The sequence below is a fragment of the Oncorhynchus gorbuscha genome, linkage group LG04, assembly GCF_021184085.1.
Source record: "Oncorhynchus gorbuscha isolate QuinsamMale2020 ecotype Even-year linkage group LG04, OgorEven_v1.0, whole genome shotgun sequence".
In the NCBI taxonomy this organism is placed as follows: Eukaryota; Metazoa; Chordata; class Actinopteri; order Salmoniformes; family Salmonidae; genus Oncorhynchus; species Oncorhynchus gorbuscha.
Genome location: NC_060176.1, coordinates 54,469,094 through 54,485,826, shown reverse-complemented (window position 1 = coordinate 54,485,826; position 16,733 = coordinate 54,469,094). Strand labels below are relative to the sequence as shown.

General features: G+C 42.5%; 1 protein-coding gene across 3 annotated transcripts in view; it reads right to left on the bottom strand.

Moving 5' to 3' along the window:
• Positions 1-16,733, bottom strand: part of LOC124033304 (rabphilin-3A-like) — a 50,421-nt gene that overhangs the window by 12,402 nt on the left and 21,286 nt on the right. The gene's annotated exons all lie outside the window — the stretch shown is intronic.

Sequence of the window (16,733 nt, the reverse complement as noted above, 5' to 3'; positions counted from 1 at the left end):
GCAGTGCCTAGTTCCACTCCTATTCCCCAGGTGCTCTCATTTGTTGACTTCTGTAACTGTAAAAGCCTTGGTTCCATGCATGTTAACATTAGAAGCCTCCTCCCTAAGTTTGTTTTATTCACTGCTTTAGCACACTCTGCCAACCTGGATGTCCTAGCCGTGTGTCACGCCCTGACCTTAGAGTTTCTTATTATTTTCTATGTTTGGTTAGGTCAGGGTGTGACTCGGGTGGGAAAGTCAAGGTTTTCAATTTCTTTGTCTTTGGCCGTGTGTGTGTGTGTGTGTGTGTGTGTGTGTGTGTGTGTGTGTGTGTGTGTGTGTGTGTGTGTGTGTGTGTGTGTGTGTGTGTGTGTGTGTGTGTGTGTGTGTGTGTGTGTGTGTGTGTGTGTGTGTGTGTGTGTGTGTGTGTGTGTGTGTGTGTGTGGTTCCCAATCACAGGCAGCTGTCTATCGTTGTCTCTGATTGGGGATCACATATAAGTTGTCATTTTCCTTTTGGGTTTTGTGGGATGTTGTTATCTGTATAGTTTCTTAGCCTTACAGAACTGTGCGCTTTTTTTGTCAGTGTTGTTTTGCTCTTGGTGTCATCAATAAAAAGATGATGTACGCCTACCACGTTGAGCCTTGGTCCACTCTTCATTCCAACAACGAGAGTCATAACACCGTGTCTGAATCCTGGCTTAGGAAGACCACCAAAAACCCTGAAATGTTCAGCCCTAACTATAACATTTTCCGACAAGATAGAACTGCCAAAGGCGGCGGATTTGCAATCTACTGCAGAGATAGCCTGCAGAATTCTGTATTACTATCCAGGTCTGTACCCAAACAATTCGAGCTTCGACTTTTAAAAATTCACCTTTCCAGAAACAAGTCTCTGACCGTTGCCACTTGCTATAGATCACCCTATGCCCCCAGCTGTGCCCTGGACACCATATGTGAATTGATTGCCCCCCATCTATCTTCAGAGCTTGTGCCGTTAGATGACCTAAACTGGGACATGCTTAACACCCCGGCCATCATACAATCTAAGCTTGATGCCCTCAATCTCACACAAATTATCAATGAACCCACCAGGTACAACCCCAAATCCGTAAACACGGGCACCCTCATAGATATCATCCTAACCTACTTGCCCTCCAAATACACCTCTGTTGTTTTCAACCAAGATCTCAGCGATCACTGCCTCATTGCCTGTGTCCGTAATGGGTCTGCGGTCAACGACCACCGCTCATCACTGTCAAATGCCCCCTAAAACACTTCAGCGAGCAGGCCTTTCTAATCGACCTGGCCGGGGTATCCCGGAATGATATCGACCTCATCCCGTCAGTAGAGAATGCCTGGTTATTCTTTAAAAGTGCGTTCCTTAGAATCTTAAATAAGCATGCCCCATTCAAAAAATGTAGAACCAGGAACAGATATAGCCCTTGGTTCTCTCCAGACCTGATTGCCCTTGACCAGCACAAAAACATCCTGTGGCGTTCTGCATTAGCATCGAATAGCCCCCGTGATATGCAACTTTTCAGGGAAGTTAGGAACCAATATACACAGGCAGTTAGGAAAGCTAAGGCTAGCTTTTTCAAGCAGAAATTTGGATCCTGTAGCACAAATTCCAAAAAGTTATGGGACACTGTAAAGTCCATGGAGAATAAGAGCACCTCCTCCCAGTATCCCACTGCACTGAGGCTCGGAAACACTGTCACCACCGATAAATCCAATATAATTGAGAATTTCAATAAACATTTTTCTAAGGCTAGCCATGCTTTCCACCTGGCTACCCCTACCCCGGTAAACAGCCCTGCACCCCCCAAAGCAACTCGCCCAAGCCTCCCCATTTCTCCCTCAACCAAATCAGGTAGCTGATGTTCTGAAAGAGCTGCAAATTCTGGATCCCTACAAATCAGCTGGGCTAGACAATCTGGACCCTCTTTTTCTAAAATGATATGCCGAAATTTTTGCAACCCCTATTACTAGCCTGTTCAACCTCTCTTTCGTATCGTCTGAGATTCCCAAAGATTGGAAAGCTGCCGCAGTCATTCCCCTGCTTCAAAGGGGGAGACACTCTAGACCCAAACTGCTACAGACCTATATCTATCCTGCCCTGCCTTTCTAAGGTCTTTGAAAGCCAAGTTAACAAAATGTTTACCGACCATTTCGAATCCCAACGTACCTTCTCCGCTATGCAATCTGGTTTCAGAGCTGGTCATGGGTACACCTCAGCCACGCTCAAGGTCCTAAACGATATCATAACTGCCATCGATAAGAGACATTACTGTGCAGCCGTATTCACCGACTTGGCCAAGGCTTTCGACTCAGTCAATCACCACATTCTTATCAGCAGACTCAACAGCCTTGGTTTCTCAAATGATTGCCTCGCCTGGTTCACCAACTACTTCTCTGATAGAGTTCAGTGTGTCAAAACTAAACTAACCTCCAGACGAGCTTCAATGCCATACAACTCTCCTTCCGTGGCCTCCAACTGCTCTTAAATGCAAGTAAAAGTAAATGCATGCTCTTCAACCGATTGCTGCCTGCACCTGCCCACCCATCCAGCATCACTACTCTGGATGGTTCTGACTTAGAATATGTGGACAACTACAAATACCTAGGTGTCTGGTTAGACTGTAAACTCTCCTTCCAGACTCATATTCAGCATCACCAATCCAAAATTAAATCTAGAATCAGCTTCCTATTTCGCAACAAAGCATTCTTCACTCATGCTGCCAAACATACCCTTGTAAAACTGACCATCCTACCGATCCTCGACTTTGGCGATGTCATTTACAAATTAGCCTCCGACACTCTACTCAACAAATTGGATGCAGTCTATCACAGTGCCATCCGTTTTGTCACCAAATACCCATATACTACCCACCACTGTGACCTGTACGCTCTTGTTGGCTGGCCCTAGCTTCATACTTGTCGCCAAACATACTACCTCCAGGTCATCTACTAGTCTCTGCTAGGTAAAGCCCGCCTTATCTCAGCTCACTGATCACCATAGCAGCACCCACCCGTAGCACGCGCTCCAGCAGGTATATCTCACTGGTCACCCCCAAAGCCAATTCTTCCTTTGGCCACCTTTATTTCCAGTTCTCTGCTGCCAATGACTGGAACGAACTGCAAAAATCACTGAAGCTGGAGACTCATATCTTCCTCACTAGCTTTAAGCACCAGCTGTTAGAGCAGCTCACAGATCACTGCATCTGTAAATAGCCCATCCAACTACCTCATCCTCATACTGTATTTATTTATTTATTTATTTATCTTGCTCCTTTGCACCCCAGTATCTCTACTTGCACATTCATCTTCTGCACATCTACCATTCCAGTGTTTAATTGCTATATTGTAATTACTTCGCCACCATGGCCTATTTATTGCCTTACCTCCCTTATCCTACCTCATTTTCACACACTTTATATAGACTTTTTCTACTGTATTATTGGCTGTATGTTTGTTTATTCCATGTGTAACTCTGCGTTGTTGTATGTGTCGAACTGCTTTGCTTTATCCTTACCAGGTAGCAGTTGTAAAGGAGAACTTGTTCTCAACTAGCCTACCTGTTTAAGTAAAGTTGAAATAAAAATTTAAGTAACGGATGCAATAAATCCAACTAAAAGATTGGAATAGTTTCGAAAAATGTATGTCATTCATCTTTGTGTAGGATATGATTAATAAATCAATCAATGTACATGCAAAAACACTCCAAGAAAATCTGCAATAGAGCATGTTGGGAAATATGATATTAATGGGTGGGTTTTGCCAGACCAGCTTGACCAGCTTGTTCACTAGCATCACCAGTATTGATACAACGTCATCACATAGAATTTTTTTTTAATGAAATGACGTGGAAACAATGTTGATTCAGCCAGTTTTTGCCCAGTGGTCTGGCTTCCATTCAATATTTCCCCTGTCCAGCTCCCTAAGAAAACAACAAAAATGCATAACGCTGTATTCGTCCCATATGCTGAGGCTCACAACCCTGATTCTCCGTCAGTGCACAAAGTTCATCATCCCCCTTTTGTTTAGGATGGTTATCCTGGGAAGGCAGATAGAGAGGAGAGGAAGGGGGGGGGATCAGAGGTGGAGAGATACTCAGATGTACACCACACGGACCCTGGAGGAAGAGCTCTCACCCAGACAAAGTTTTGTAACGCTGAAGATAAACACTGTAGCGTCACTGCGGTGAGAGTGCGAGAGAAAATGCCTCCTCTGAAGAGGTTTTTCTGTCAGTGCTGGCAGAGACTTTCAGAAGATTCATTCAGAGAAAGGACACTACATTCTGTTTATTGACCCTTCGATAGGCTTCAATAGTCTTCTCACAGCACTAGGAGGTGAGGGTCTGAACGAATCTGTCTCAATGAGTATGATGCAGGGTTGACACTCAGTCTGCGTCATCTCTTCTATGACTCTCACTCAGTGTTGGAGAGTACACCAGCTCGTCTTTCATTCATCTTATTCAAGTGATGAGTCATTCAGATTTTGTATTGTGCCTTTAGAAGCAGCTGGCATTTCCCCTGCATTTTTCTAAATGTGACAGAGACGAAGGTTTGAGAGCCAGCGATATACACGGCACAGCACAGCGGTGCCTGGGGACAGGATCATGGAGAAACAACCATGCAGAACAGTGTGAAGCTGTGCCAGGAAAGCATAATAGACGGAGGGTGAGCTGGGGGAAACTAGAGTACCAACATTGATTCACATCATCATCTCCTTCATCATTACCATCAGTCATCCCCTCAGCAGCATCCGTACTGTACCATTTCTTACAGGGGTGGAGAGGACCAAATTTGAAACCTGCGACTTCACTCAAGGGCCTAACAGGATAGTCAATACTAGTTTGTGTCATTCAAGATACCAAGCACAAGTCCCTACCAAGCCAACCTGTAAGCCACCATTTTCTTTATTAGCTATAGCATCCTACTGTCCATTACTTGTTCAGTACGTTTTGCCAGACTTATTCAAATTTGACTGTGTTCACTTACATTTAAAGATATGTCTGGAGACAGTGTTATAGCCAAACTCTGTTTCTGCCAATGGTATCTCAGTGATGAATTTTATTCAACCTTAATTTTGGCAGGGAGTCAATGCTGAGACCAAGTTCTCTTTCCAGATGAGCCCTGTATAGCTCCACAATACCCATTAAAATACAATAAACACATTAAACTACACATTCATATACACAATAAAATACATGTTATTATAAACAACAATACACGAAAAGCAAAACACAATCATAAAAAACAGACACATTCTTCAGTACAAATGTCCCCTAACAACCATCTGAAAGGCCCTAGAGGAACCAATTCCTCCAATTGAACGTGTTTTGTAGATAATTCTACACGTATGGTGCAAGGGAATTAAAATCTGATTTATCTATCTCTCTAGACACCAAAGGAGTCACCCTGTGAACAGGTTTGATAACGTGTCATTTAAAATCTTAACAGTGATGTTAGGTAAATCGGAACTTTGTGGAGCAGGGCTTTGTAAACAAAAAGAGCATAACGATGTGCTCTACGTGACTTCAAAGATGTCCAGCCATAATTTTGGTTAAAAATACAGTGATGATAAATAAAACTATCTCCTGTCATAAAACAAAGGGCGCTATGAAAAACAGCATCCAAGGGTTGAAGAGTAAGGCAGCTGCATTTTGATAAACAGTATCACCATAATCAAGAACAGGTAGAAACGTTGACTGCACAATCTGCTTCCTGCTGGCTAGAGAGAGACGATATCTGTTTCTGTAAATAAAAATCCCATTTTAAATATTACTTCTGTCTAGATGTTAAACTACCTAAGTTCACCTACAGATGTACCTGTTCTTAATAATGATACAGAAAAAAACAAAGAAAACCAGAATATAAAAGATATGGTGACAGAGAGCGGGATCATTTCAGGTTCCCTTGATGCTCCTACACTGAATTACTTGAAAGGTTTTTTTTATTAGTTAAAAAACTAATTTCAAACACTACTAGGTACAGAATGACTAACTTGCTCTCATTGTAGTATGACTTGGACACTGACTATAAAAACCTGTTTGATATTTAAAAACTGGGGAGGGTGAGACATGAGGGGCTTTTGGGGACACCTCATACAGTACCCTTCCTGATGCTCTGACTGCAATGGACACACCACTCTGCCAAGACACCCTCTCTCTCTCTCTCTCTCTCTGGCCTCTCCTCCGAGATGAGATATACATTTCTTAAGTGGGTTAATGAGATTCTGAGATCAGTGTAAACTCCCATGATTGGTTTCACTTTAATTATTAATTTATCAGGGCAGCATTCCCATTGTGACTCCCAGAATTTAAATTTAGTGGTGGAGCTTGACTCAAAGCCTCGGTCCGGCTTCAGGGTACTGCTGCTGCAGCCACCAGCCACCACCCACCTTCATAGCTTGCCATTGGCTGAGGGCTGATGTGACAAATGTGTACTGCTGAGCTTCAACACCCAATCCCAGATAGTGATGTCAAGTTAATGCTATAATCACTATTCTGTTCAAGGGGCTTTTTCTCCAACAAGACTAAACTTACACTGAGTGAACAAAACATTTTGAACACCTTCCAAATATTGAGTCACAACCCCTTTTGCCCTGAGAATAGCCTCAATTCGTCAGGGCATGGACTCTACAAGGTGTCGAAAGCGTTCCACAGGGATGCTAGCCGATGTTGACTCCAATGCTTCCCACAGTTGTATCAAGTTGGCTGGATGTCCTTTGGGTGGTGGACCATTCTTGATACACACAGGAAACTGTTGAGTGTGAAAAACCCAGCAGTATTGCAGTTCATGACACACTCAAGCCGGTGCACCTGGCACCTACTACCATGCCCTATTCAAAAGGCACATAAACCTTTTGTCTTGCCCATTCACCCTCTGAGTGGCACACATATACAATCTATGTCTCAATTGTCTCAAGGCTTAAAAATAATTATTTAACCCGTCTCCTCCCCTTCATCTACACTGATTGAAGTGGATTTAACAAGTGATATCAATAAGGGATCATAGCTTTCACCTGGATTCACCTGGTCAGTCTATGCCATGGAAATAGCATATGTTCCTAATGTTTTGTATACCCAGTGCACAACCAACCATAAATTAACATGTCAAAAATAATGGTGTGAGAGGCTCAAAAGCAAATTTTTCCACATTAAATATTTCATTCCTGCCCTTAAATTACTTTATGCTAAGAAAGGACCATGCCCTCAGAGTTTTCAGTAAGTCTACCTCAGAACCAGCTGCTAAAGAGGCTTGTGCCTCTGCTCTGCTTCTGGCTGGATGCACTGTCTGTCAACCACACCCTCCTGAAACTGAGCTGAGCTGGCCTTTCAGCGGTAAAACCTGGAAATGTTGTTAGCAGAGGAACAGCAACACCACAATCACCCTGGCATATACTGTATATTACCATCAACGACTCCCCCAACTTCACATCTCACAAAATCCACTCTAATCATCCTGATTGGTTGGTACAGAATGCTATCCTGTAAAGACCACTCATGTGTAGCAGTGCTGACAAGTCCCCCAAGCCCAACCCTTATTAAACCCTTTCCCACAATCCAACCGAGCCGTAACATACTGCATGTAACAGTGGCCAAGGTTGGAAGGTTTTATTCGGGTGGTTACAGAAATACGCTCAGTTGGACTGATCGAGGACATAGCCAGCAATTTCAGTATAAAAAAGGCTTTTGGCCAAAGGGTCTGTTGGCAGTAGTGAGAGGCTACCTACTGGGCACAGACATCAGTTCAACTTTTAGTTTTGATTTACATTCGGTTGACTTGTCTACTAACGTGAATTCAATGTGAAATCAACAAAAAATGACATTTGATTTAGTTAAAACATTTGGTGAAAAAAAGACGAAATGCCCTTAAGTTGATTACTTTTTGGAAATCCATACACGCATACTCTGTGAACCAGTGGCGGTCGGTGTCGTTTAAGATGAAGGAGGACAAAAAAAATGTATGCGCATGGCCTTATTTCTATTACAGCATATTGGATGACTCATAAATATTCCATTCACCCAGTGGAATGTAACAGCAATAGGTTTACTACATGATACTCACATTTTCCCTTTAACTATCATGAGGTTCCTAAAACTTAGCCAGTTTACAGCGTAGATGCACACTGGTCGAAAGTTTTTAGGCGACAAACAGTGACATATGGTTAGACAGTGACACATTCAATACCAACTTGCACACTCTTGCCTACATCTATCTGATCTAGGGTGTAATCATTAATTCAACAGTTGCAAACGAGAGTTTCTATTGGACAAATGCAAGCATGTTCATCCCCATTTCTTTCTGTTTGCTTCCGTTTAAGAAACGTTTTTCAACAGAATCGGCAGAATGAATACACCCCTGATCACGCGTCAACACAGTTCACTTTCAAAACAGCCACGGTGTATTCCTTCTCTTAGATAGATGTGCTCTCCTCCTCCCACCTATTCCCTTCGCTTATGGACTTCAATGCACAACACATCAGCTGTATGTGACCAGGTGAAAAAACCTTTCCAAGCCAAACCATATCATAACCGCTACACACAGCCTACATCATTGTCACCATATTAGCTAATGTAACATCATTGTCAACATAGCTAATAGAACTAGAGCGTTAGTAAACCCACTACAGTCATGCAGTGACGTTACAGTGTACAGTCTGTAAGCAGTTTAGCACTTACACCGGCGGGCCCAGGTGGCAATACATTCGTAAAACCAAAAGCTTATCTTGACTTGGAAGAGTTCCAGTGTTGTGTTGGATAGTCATAGCCAGCTATCTAACATAGCATAACTGTTTGAGTAGGCTAAACTAGCTAGCTGCATTTGTTTGCTAAATAAGTGAAACTGAAAGTGAAAAAAATGGCAAAATTTCTCTCTTGCTTCTCCTTCATTTTGGAAGAAATTAATTTGTTCAAAACTGTTCAACTATTGTCTTTCTTTCTCTTTGAGTCAACTACTCACCACATGTTATGCACTGCAGTGATAGCTAGCTGTCGCTTATGCTTTTAGTACTAGATTAATTCTCTGATCCTTTGATTGGGTTGGCAACATGTCAGTTCATGCTGCAAGAGCTCTGATAGGTTGGAGGATGTCCCCTAGAAGTTGTCATAATTACTGTGTAAGTCTATGGAAGGGGGTGAAAACCATGGGCCACCTAGGTTTTTCATTGAAGAAAAGGTACCCAGAGAATGATGGAAGCTATCTGTCCTCCGGCTACACCTTACAGAGTAGTGTTGAGTAGTGTCCGAAATAACCTTTTTATTATCACTCTTCAACAAAGTATCTACCCACTGGGCACAGACATCAGTTCAACATCTAGTTTTGATTTACATTTGGTTGAGTTGTCACCTAACATCTATTAATCTTGAAATCAACAAAATCCTTACATTATGTTGACGACTTTTTGCAAATCCAAATCCATTTTCCACGTTGATTCAACGTCATCACAAATATTTTTTGGTTGAAATAACCTGGAAACAACATTGATTCAACCATTTTTTCCCAAGTGGGCAAGGTTAACATTTCTAGCTGTGACTAGCACCAAATGTCTACATACCAGTGGGTTAGAACAGGGGTTATCAAACCTCACCTCGGGAAGCCCCAGCTCCTCGGGAAGCCCCAGCTCCTCGGGAAGCCCCAGCTCCTCGGGAAGCCCCAGCTCCTCGGGAAGCCCCAGCTCCTCGGGAAGCCCCAGCTCCTCGGGAAGCCCCAGCATGTATTTGAACTATTCCAGAGCTAGCACACCTGGGGTGTGTTTTGCAGGACACAAGGTTTGGGAAGGTTCAGGCAGAAGCATGTTATGTCAATCTGGACTCAGAGGTAGACGTAACATAGTACACATACATTTGTTCCCCTTCATTTAGTATGATATGTTAAATGTTTTTGTATGATAGGCATTCATTTGTGGATGTCCATCATCAATTTCTTATGATATGTTACGTAAATGGTACGAATTGGCAATAGGTATGGTACCAGAATTTGATGATATAATTTTCAAGCGAGGAAACATGACGTAATGCCGCATCACTTTCCTAGCATATAGAGTAGAATGGATCATGTGCTCTTCATATGCGAGAGGAAATATTTTCTCCATGAGCAATACATTGTGAATGTAACGCGGTATTACATCATACTTCCGGGGTCAGTCCCCTATTCTTTTGAATGGGCTTGACAATTATATCACCAAATTTGTGAAAATGGGTTCATTTAAGATAAATATATACTGTACTGTACAGTTATATTTGTGTTTGTGGATTAATTTAGTTCTGCACTACGTTTTTGCCCTTTACAGACCATTTAAAAACCCAATAAAAGTAATAAACAAAACTATGCAAGACTACTTCCTGGAAAATTATGCTTCATTTTAAAGGTATATTCACATAGGCATGTGTTTATGCCTATATCCATGTACCTACATTGGATCTTATGTAGGCTATGTGCAGGCTACAGCACATCTTGTGTGAATTGTTATGTGGATCATAATAAAGTATTTTTTGTTAGGGAAAATCTGTTTGTTTTTTAGGTAAATTGTTTTATTATATGTTGAAAGCAAGCAATAGGTTGAATCAATTACTGGATTCCTCAGTGCTTGTGTGGTCCAGCGGTTACTGCCACTGACCCGGCACACATTTGCCAGATTCGGCATGAGTTTGAATCTGACACATTCATTTTTATGTTTTATTTTATTTCACCTTTATTTAACCAGGTAGGCTAGTTGAGAACAAGTTCTCATATACAACTGCGACCTGGCCAAGATAAACACATAGCAGTGTGAACAGACAACACAGTTACACATGGAGTAAACAATTAACAAGTCAATAACACAGTAGAAAAAAAGAAAGTCTATATACATTGTGTGCAAAAGGCATGAGGAGGTAGGCGAATAATTACAATTTTGCAGATGAACACTGGAGTGATAAATTATCAGATGGTCATGTACAGGTAGAGATACTGGTGTGCAAAAGAGCAGAAAAGTAAATAAGTATAAACAGTATGGAGATGAGGTAGGTCAAATTGGGTGGGCTATTTACCAATAGACTATGTACAGCTGCAGCGATCGGTTAGCTGCTCAGATAGCAGATGTTTGAAGTTGGTGAGGGAGATAAAAGTCTCCAATTTCAGCGATTTTTGCAATTCGTTCCAGTCACAGGCAGCAGAGAACTGGAACGAAAGGCGGCCAAATGAGGTGTTGGCTTTAGGGATGATCAGTGAGATACACCTGCTGGAGCGCGTGCTACGGGTGGGTGTTGCCATCGTGACCAGTGAACTGAGATAAGGCAGAGATTTACCTAGCATGGACTTGTAGATGACCTGGAGCCAGTGGGTCTGGCGATGAATATGTAGCGAGGGCCAGCCGACTAGAGCATACAGGTCGCAGTGGTGGGTGGTATAAGGTGCTTTAGTAACAAAACGGATGGCACTGTGATAAACTGCATCCAGTTTGCTGAGTAGAGTATTGGAAGCTATTTTGTAGATGACATCGCCGAAGTCGAGGATCGGTAGGATAGTCAGTTTTACTAGGGAGCGTTTGACTGCGGATCCGTAGTGGATACAGGCAATGAGGCAGTGATCGCTGAGATCCTGGATGAAGACTGTGGAGGTGTATTTGGAGGGCCAGTTGGTCAGGATGATGTCTATGAGGGTGCCCTTGTTTACAGATTAAGGGTTGTACCTGGTGGGTTCCTTGATGATTTGTGTGAGATTGTAGGACTGCCGGGGTGTTAAGCATATCCCAGTTTAGGTCACCTAACAGAAGGGGCGATCAATTCACAAATGGTGTCCAGGGCACAGCTGGGAGCTGAGGGAGGTCGGTAGCATGTGGCAACAGTGAGAGACTTATTTCTGGATAGAGTAATTTTTAAAATTAGTAGTTCGAACTGTTTGGGTATGGACCTGGAAAGTATGACATTACTTTGCAGGCTATCTCTGCAGTAGACTGCAACTCCTCCCCCTTTGGCAGTTCTATTTATTTATTTATTTTAATTTTTACCCCTTTTTCTCCCCAATTTCGTGGTATCCAATTGTTGTAGTAGCTACTATCTTGTCTCATCGCTACAACTCCCGTACGGGCTCGGGAGAGACAAAGGTTGAAAGTCATGCGTCCTCCGATACACAACTCAACCAGCCGTACTGCTTCTTAACACAGCGCTCATCCAACCCGGAAGCCAGCTGCACCTGGCAACCTTGGTTAGCGCGCACTGCGCCCGTGCCCGCCACAGGAGTCGCTGGTGCGTGATGAGACAAGGACATCCCTACCGACCAAGCCCTTCCTAACCCGGACGACGCTAGGCCAATTGTGCATCGCCCCACAGACCTCCTGGTCGCGGCCGGTTGCGACAGAGCCTGGGCGCGAACCCAGGGGCTCTGATGGCACAGCTGGCGCTGCAGTACAGCGCCCTTAACCGCTGAGCCACCCGGGAGGCTTGGCAGTTCTATCTTGAAGGAAAATGTTATACTTGGGTATGGAAATCTCCGAATTTTTGGTGGCCTTCCTAAGCCAGGATTCAGACACGGCAAGGACATCAGGGTTAGCAGAGTGTGTTAAAGCAGTGAGTAAAACAAACTTAGGGAGGAGGCTTCTGATGTTGACATGCATGAAACCAAGGCTTTTTCGATCACAGAAGTCAACAAATGAGGCTGCCTGGGGACATGCATGGCCTGGGTTTACCTCCTCATCACCCGCGGAACAGAGGAGGAGTAGTATGAGGGTGCGGCTAAAGACTATCAAAACTGGTCAAAACTATCAAAACTGGTCAAAACTGAATCCCTTGGATGTAGAGAAATGCTTGTATTCCTAGCTCCAACAGTGCAATAATAATACACACAAATCTAAAAGTAAAAGTATGGAATTAAGAAATCTAGAAATATTAGGATGAGCAATGTCAGAGTCCGGAGTATAAATACAGTATATATATACTGAACAAAAATATAAATGCAACATGTAAAATGTCGGTCCCATGTTTAATGAGTTGAAATAAAATAAATAAAATTTTCCATACTCACAATAAGCTTATTTCTCAAAAATATTGTGCACAAATTTGTTTACATTCCTTTCAGTGAGCATTTCTCCTTTGCCAAGATAATCCATCCACCTGACAGGTGTGGCATATCAAGAAGCAGATTAAACAGCGTGATCATTACACAGGTGCACCTTGTGCTGGGGACAATAAAATGCCACTCTAAAATATGCAGTTTTGTCAAACAACACAATGCCACAGATGTCTCAAATTTTGAGGGAGCATGCAAATGGCATGCTGACTGCAAAAATGTCCACCAGAGCTGTTGCCAGATAATTTAATGTTAATTTCTCTACAATAAGCCACCATCAACGTTGTTTTAGAGAATTTGTCAGTACGTCCAACCGGCCTGACAACCGCATACCTTGTTTAACTACACCAGCCCAGGACCTCCACATTGGTCTTCTTCACCTGCAGGATCATCTGAGACCAGCCATCCAGACAGCTGATGAATCTGTGTTTTGGAGGATGCACGGCTCCCGACCTTTGCCTCTGTCGAACCGTACGGGATTTACAGCGATGAGACAAGACTGTAAATACCAATTGGATACCACGAAATTGGGGAGAAAAAGGGATAAAAGTACAAATAAATTCACTTTTTGTTTTAATAAAATAAATTATCTACCCCAAACTTGAAACTCACGCGCTGCTTATGTATGCAAGTTAACTCTACACCCCTAGTAAAGTGGATTCATGTGCTTAATTTTAAGAAGTTATTTGGTCACTTTAGTTGTGATACAAACCTTATCAAAACATATAGGCCTATGGGCTAGGCTACATGAGGTGTGTGACTATGATTCGAAAAATGATCGTGCACTTTAATAGCAGCCAGGAAGGCTATACTCCTGTTGTAAAGAGAAGCAATGTGCTTAATATTAAGAAAGTTGAGAAACAAATACAGTAGGCCTAGCTTATAGAAAGCTGATGAGATACTCCTCTTTTGAATAGAGGCCATCACTCTGTTTTCCCACGGAATTGCATAGCCTATAGAAATGTTGAGCAACATGACCTCATGGGCTCTCAAAGTGTTTGATTCGATTTTTGATTACATTTCCATTGATGTCAGAGTGATTAGATGGACTGTAGAGTGCTGAGTACAAGGAAGTTAGCAAGTTCGGTAATGACCATCAGCAGCATCAGAGCTTGGAGAAGCCTAGTTACTCTGATTAAATGGTCACATGGAATTTGACTGTGGTTATGACTGTGGTTCCTGAATGTGGAATTTAACTGTGGTTACAATTTATTTCCATTTTTTTTGTCTCGGGCTGTTGCGGTAGGTGCACCCAATTCAGCTGCCCTGCGCTGTTGCCCTTTTGAACCATTTCCTGTGTCTGAAGATACAAACTCTGGCTTCCCGGCAGGCCCAGAGAGCAAATCAAGTGCACTATAGGTCTACCGCTGGCCAATCGGATGGTTCAGATGACAGTGTCTGCAGTAATGTATGGAGCGAGATACCTGCCAAAAGGTTGAATGTACGTATTGTTAGGTTCGTAAGAAAATTCATACGCAAATTGCTAGGATCGTAAGAAAAACCATGTGTGAAAAATGAAACGTAAACGTTAAATTAGATCTGTAAACGTACAAACCCTATGTTACAACTATGAATTAACTTTTACACATTCAATTCTTGCTTTACGTCTCCCTGTACTTGGTAACAGATCTTTTTATAAATACCAACCTTTGTCAGTAATGTGGCATCTGCAAAGGACATGAAGCGAATGTAGCTAGTCGAAGTTTGCTAGTCAATCAAGAAACTTTAGCCCAGACGTTAGAGTTGCTTTGCAGCTTCCGGTTAATTTCCAAAATAAAATTCTAGAGCCCGTTTTAGAACTGCATTCAATAAGAACGTTATACCAGTAGATGGCGTAGTATAAGCTTGAGCCTTCAGCATTACTTGTGTAAGAATGAAAAGGGGGAGGGTGGGGTAACCCGAAAATAAAAACAGTTGTAAAAAAAAAAAAAATAGAGTTCTAAAATTATTCTGAAAGACACCAGCAACACGGACTTTCAACTCCCTCCAAAGATTTTCTATGGGGTTGAGATCTAGAGACTGGCTAGGCCACTCCACGACTTTGAAATGCTTCAACGAAGCCACTCCTTCGTTGCCCGGGCGGTGTGTTTGGGATCATTGTCATGCTGAAAGACCCAGCCACGTTTCATCTTCAATGCCCTTGCTGATGGAAGGAGGTTTTCACTCAAAATCTCACGATGCATGGCCCCATTCATTCTTTCCTTTCCACGGATCGGTCGTCCTGGTCCCTTTGCAGAAAGACAGCCCCAAAGCATGATGTTTCCACCCCCATGCTTCACAGTAGGTATGGTGTTCTTTGGATGCAACTCAGCATTCTTTGTCCTCCAAACACGACGAGTTGAGTTTTTACCAAAAAGTTATATTTTGGTTTCATCTGACCATATTACATTCTCCGAATCTTCTTCTGGATCATCCAAATGCTCTCTAGCAAACTTCAGACGGGCCTGGACATGTACAGGCTTAAGCAGGGGGACGCGTCTGGCACTGCAGGATTTGAGTCCCTGGCGGCGTAGTGTGTTACTGATGGTAGGCTTTGTTACTTTGGTCCCAGCTCTCTGCAGGTCATTCACTAGGTCCCCCCGTGTGGTTCTGGGATTTTTGCTCACCGTTCTTGTGATCATTTTGACCCCACGGGGTGAGATCTTGCGTGGAGCCCCAGATCGAGGGAGATTATCAGTGGTCTTGTATGTCTTCCATTTCCTGATAATTGCTCCCACAGTTGATTTCTTCAAACCAAGCTGCTTACCTATTGCAGATTCAGTCTTCCCAGCCTGGTGCAGGTCTACAATTTTGTTTCTGGTGTCCTTTGACAGCTCTTTGGTCTTGGCCATAGTGGAGTTTGGAGTGTGACTGTTTGAGGTTGTGGACAGGTGTCTTTTATACTGATAACAAGTTCAAACAGGTGCCATTAATACAGGTAACGAGTGGAGGACAGAGGAGCCTCTTAAAGAAGAAGTTACAGGTCTGTGAGAGCCAGAAATCTTGCTTGTTTGTAGGTGACCAAATACTTATTTTCCACCATAATTTGCAAATAAATTCATAAATAATCCTACAATGTGATTTTCTGGATTTTTTTCCCTCATTTTGTCTGTCATAGTTGAAGTGTACCTATGATGAAAATGACAGGCCTCTCTCATGTTTTTAAGTGGGAGAACTTGCACAATTGGTGGCTGACTAAATACTTTTTTTGCCCCACTGTATATACTACCTCAATAAGCCTGACCAACAGGTGTTTGTATATAGCCTTGCTACTTTTTTTCAAATGTCTTTTTACAAAATGCAAATGAAAACTTAAAAATCATACAATGTGATTTTCTGGATTTTTGTTTAAGATCCCGTCTCTCACAGTTGAGGTGTACCTATGATAAAAATTACAGACTTCTACATGCTTTGTAAGTAGGAAAACCTGCAAAATCAGCAGTGTATCAAATACTTGTTCTCCCCACTGTATGAGGACCTGTTTCTTTGTTAATTAACCGCTCAACACAGAATAGCCACATGGAGAAAATATCCTGTCTATTTCATTCAGATATGTTCAATTGTATTCTTCATACTATAAAAAAATATAAAATAATGCCAGGGAATTCTAAGCAAATCTTGTCTGATAAATGAACTAGTGTAGCCATAGCCATATGGCATAGCCAGATCAGGGCCAAACATAAGGACTTAGATTATGCTATTCTGTTCTTCTGAAATAGAC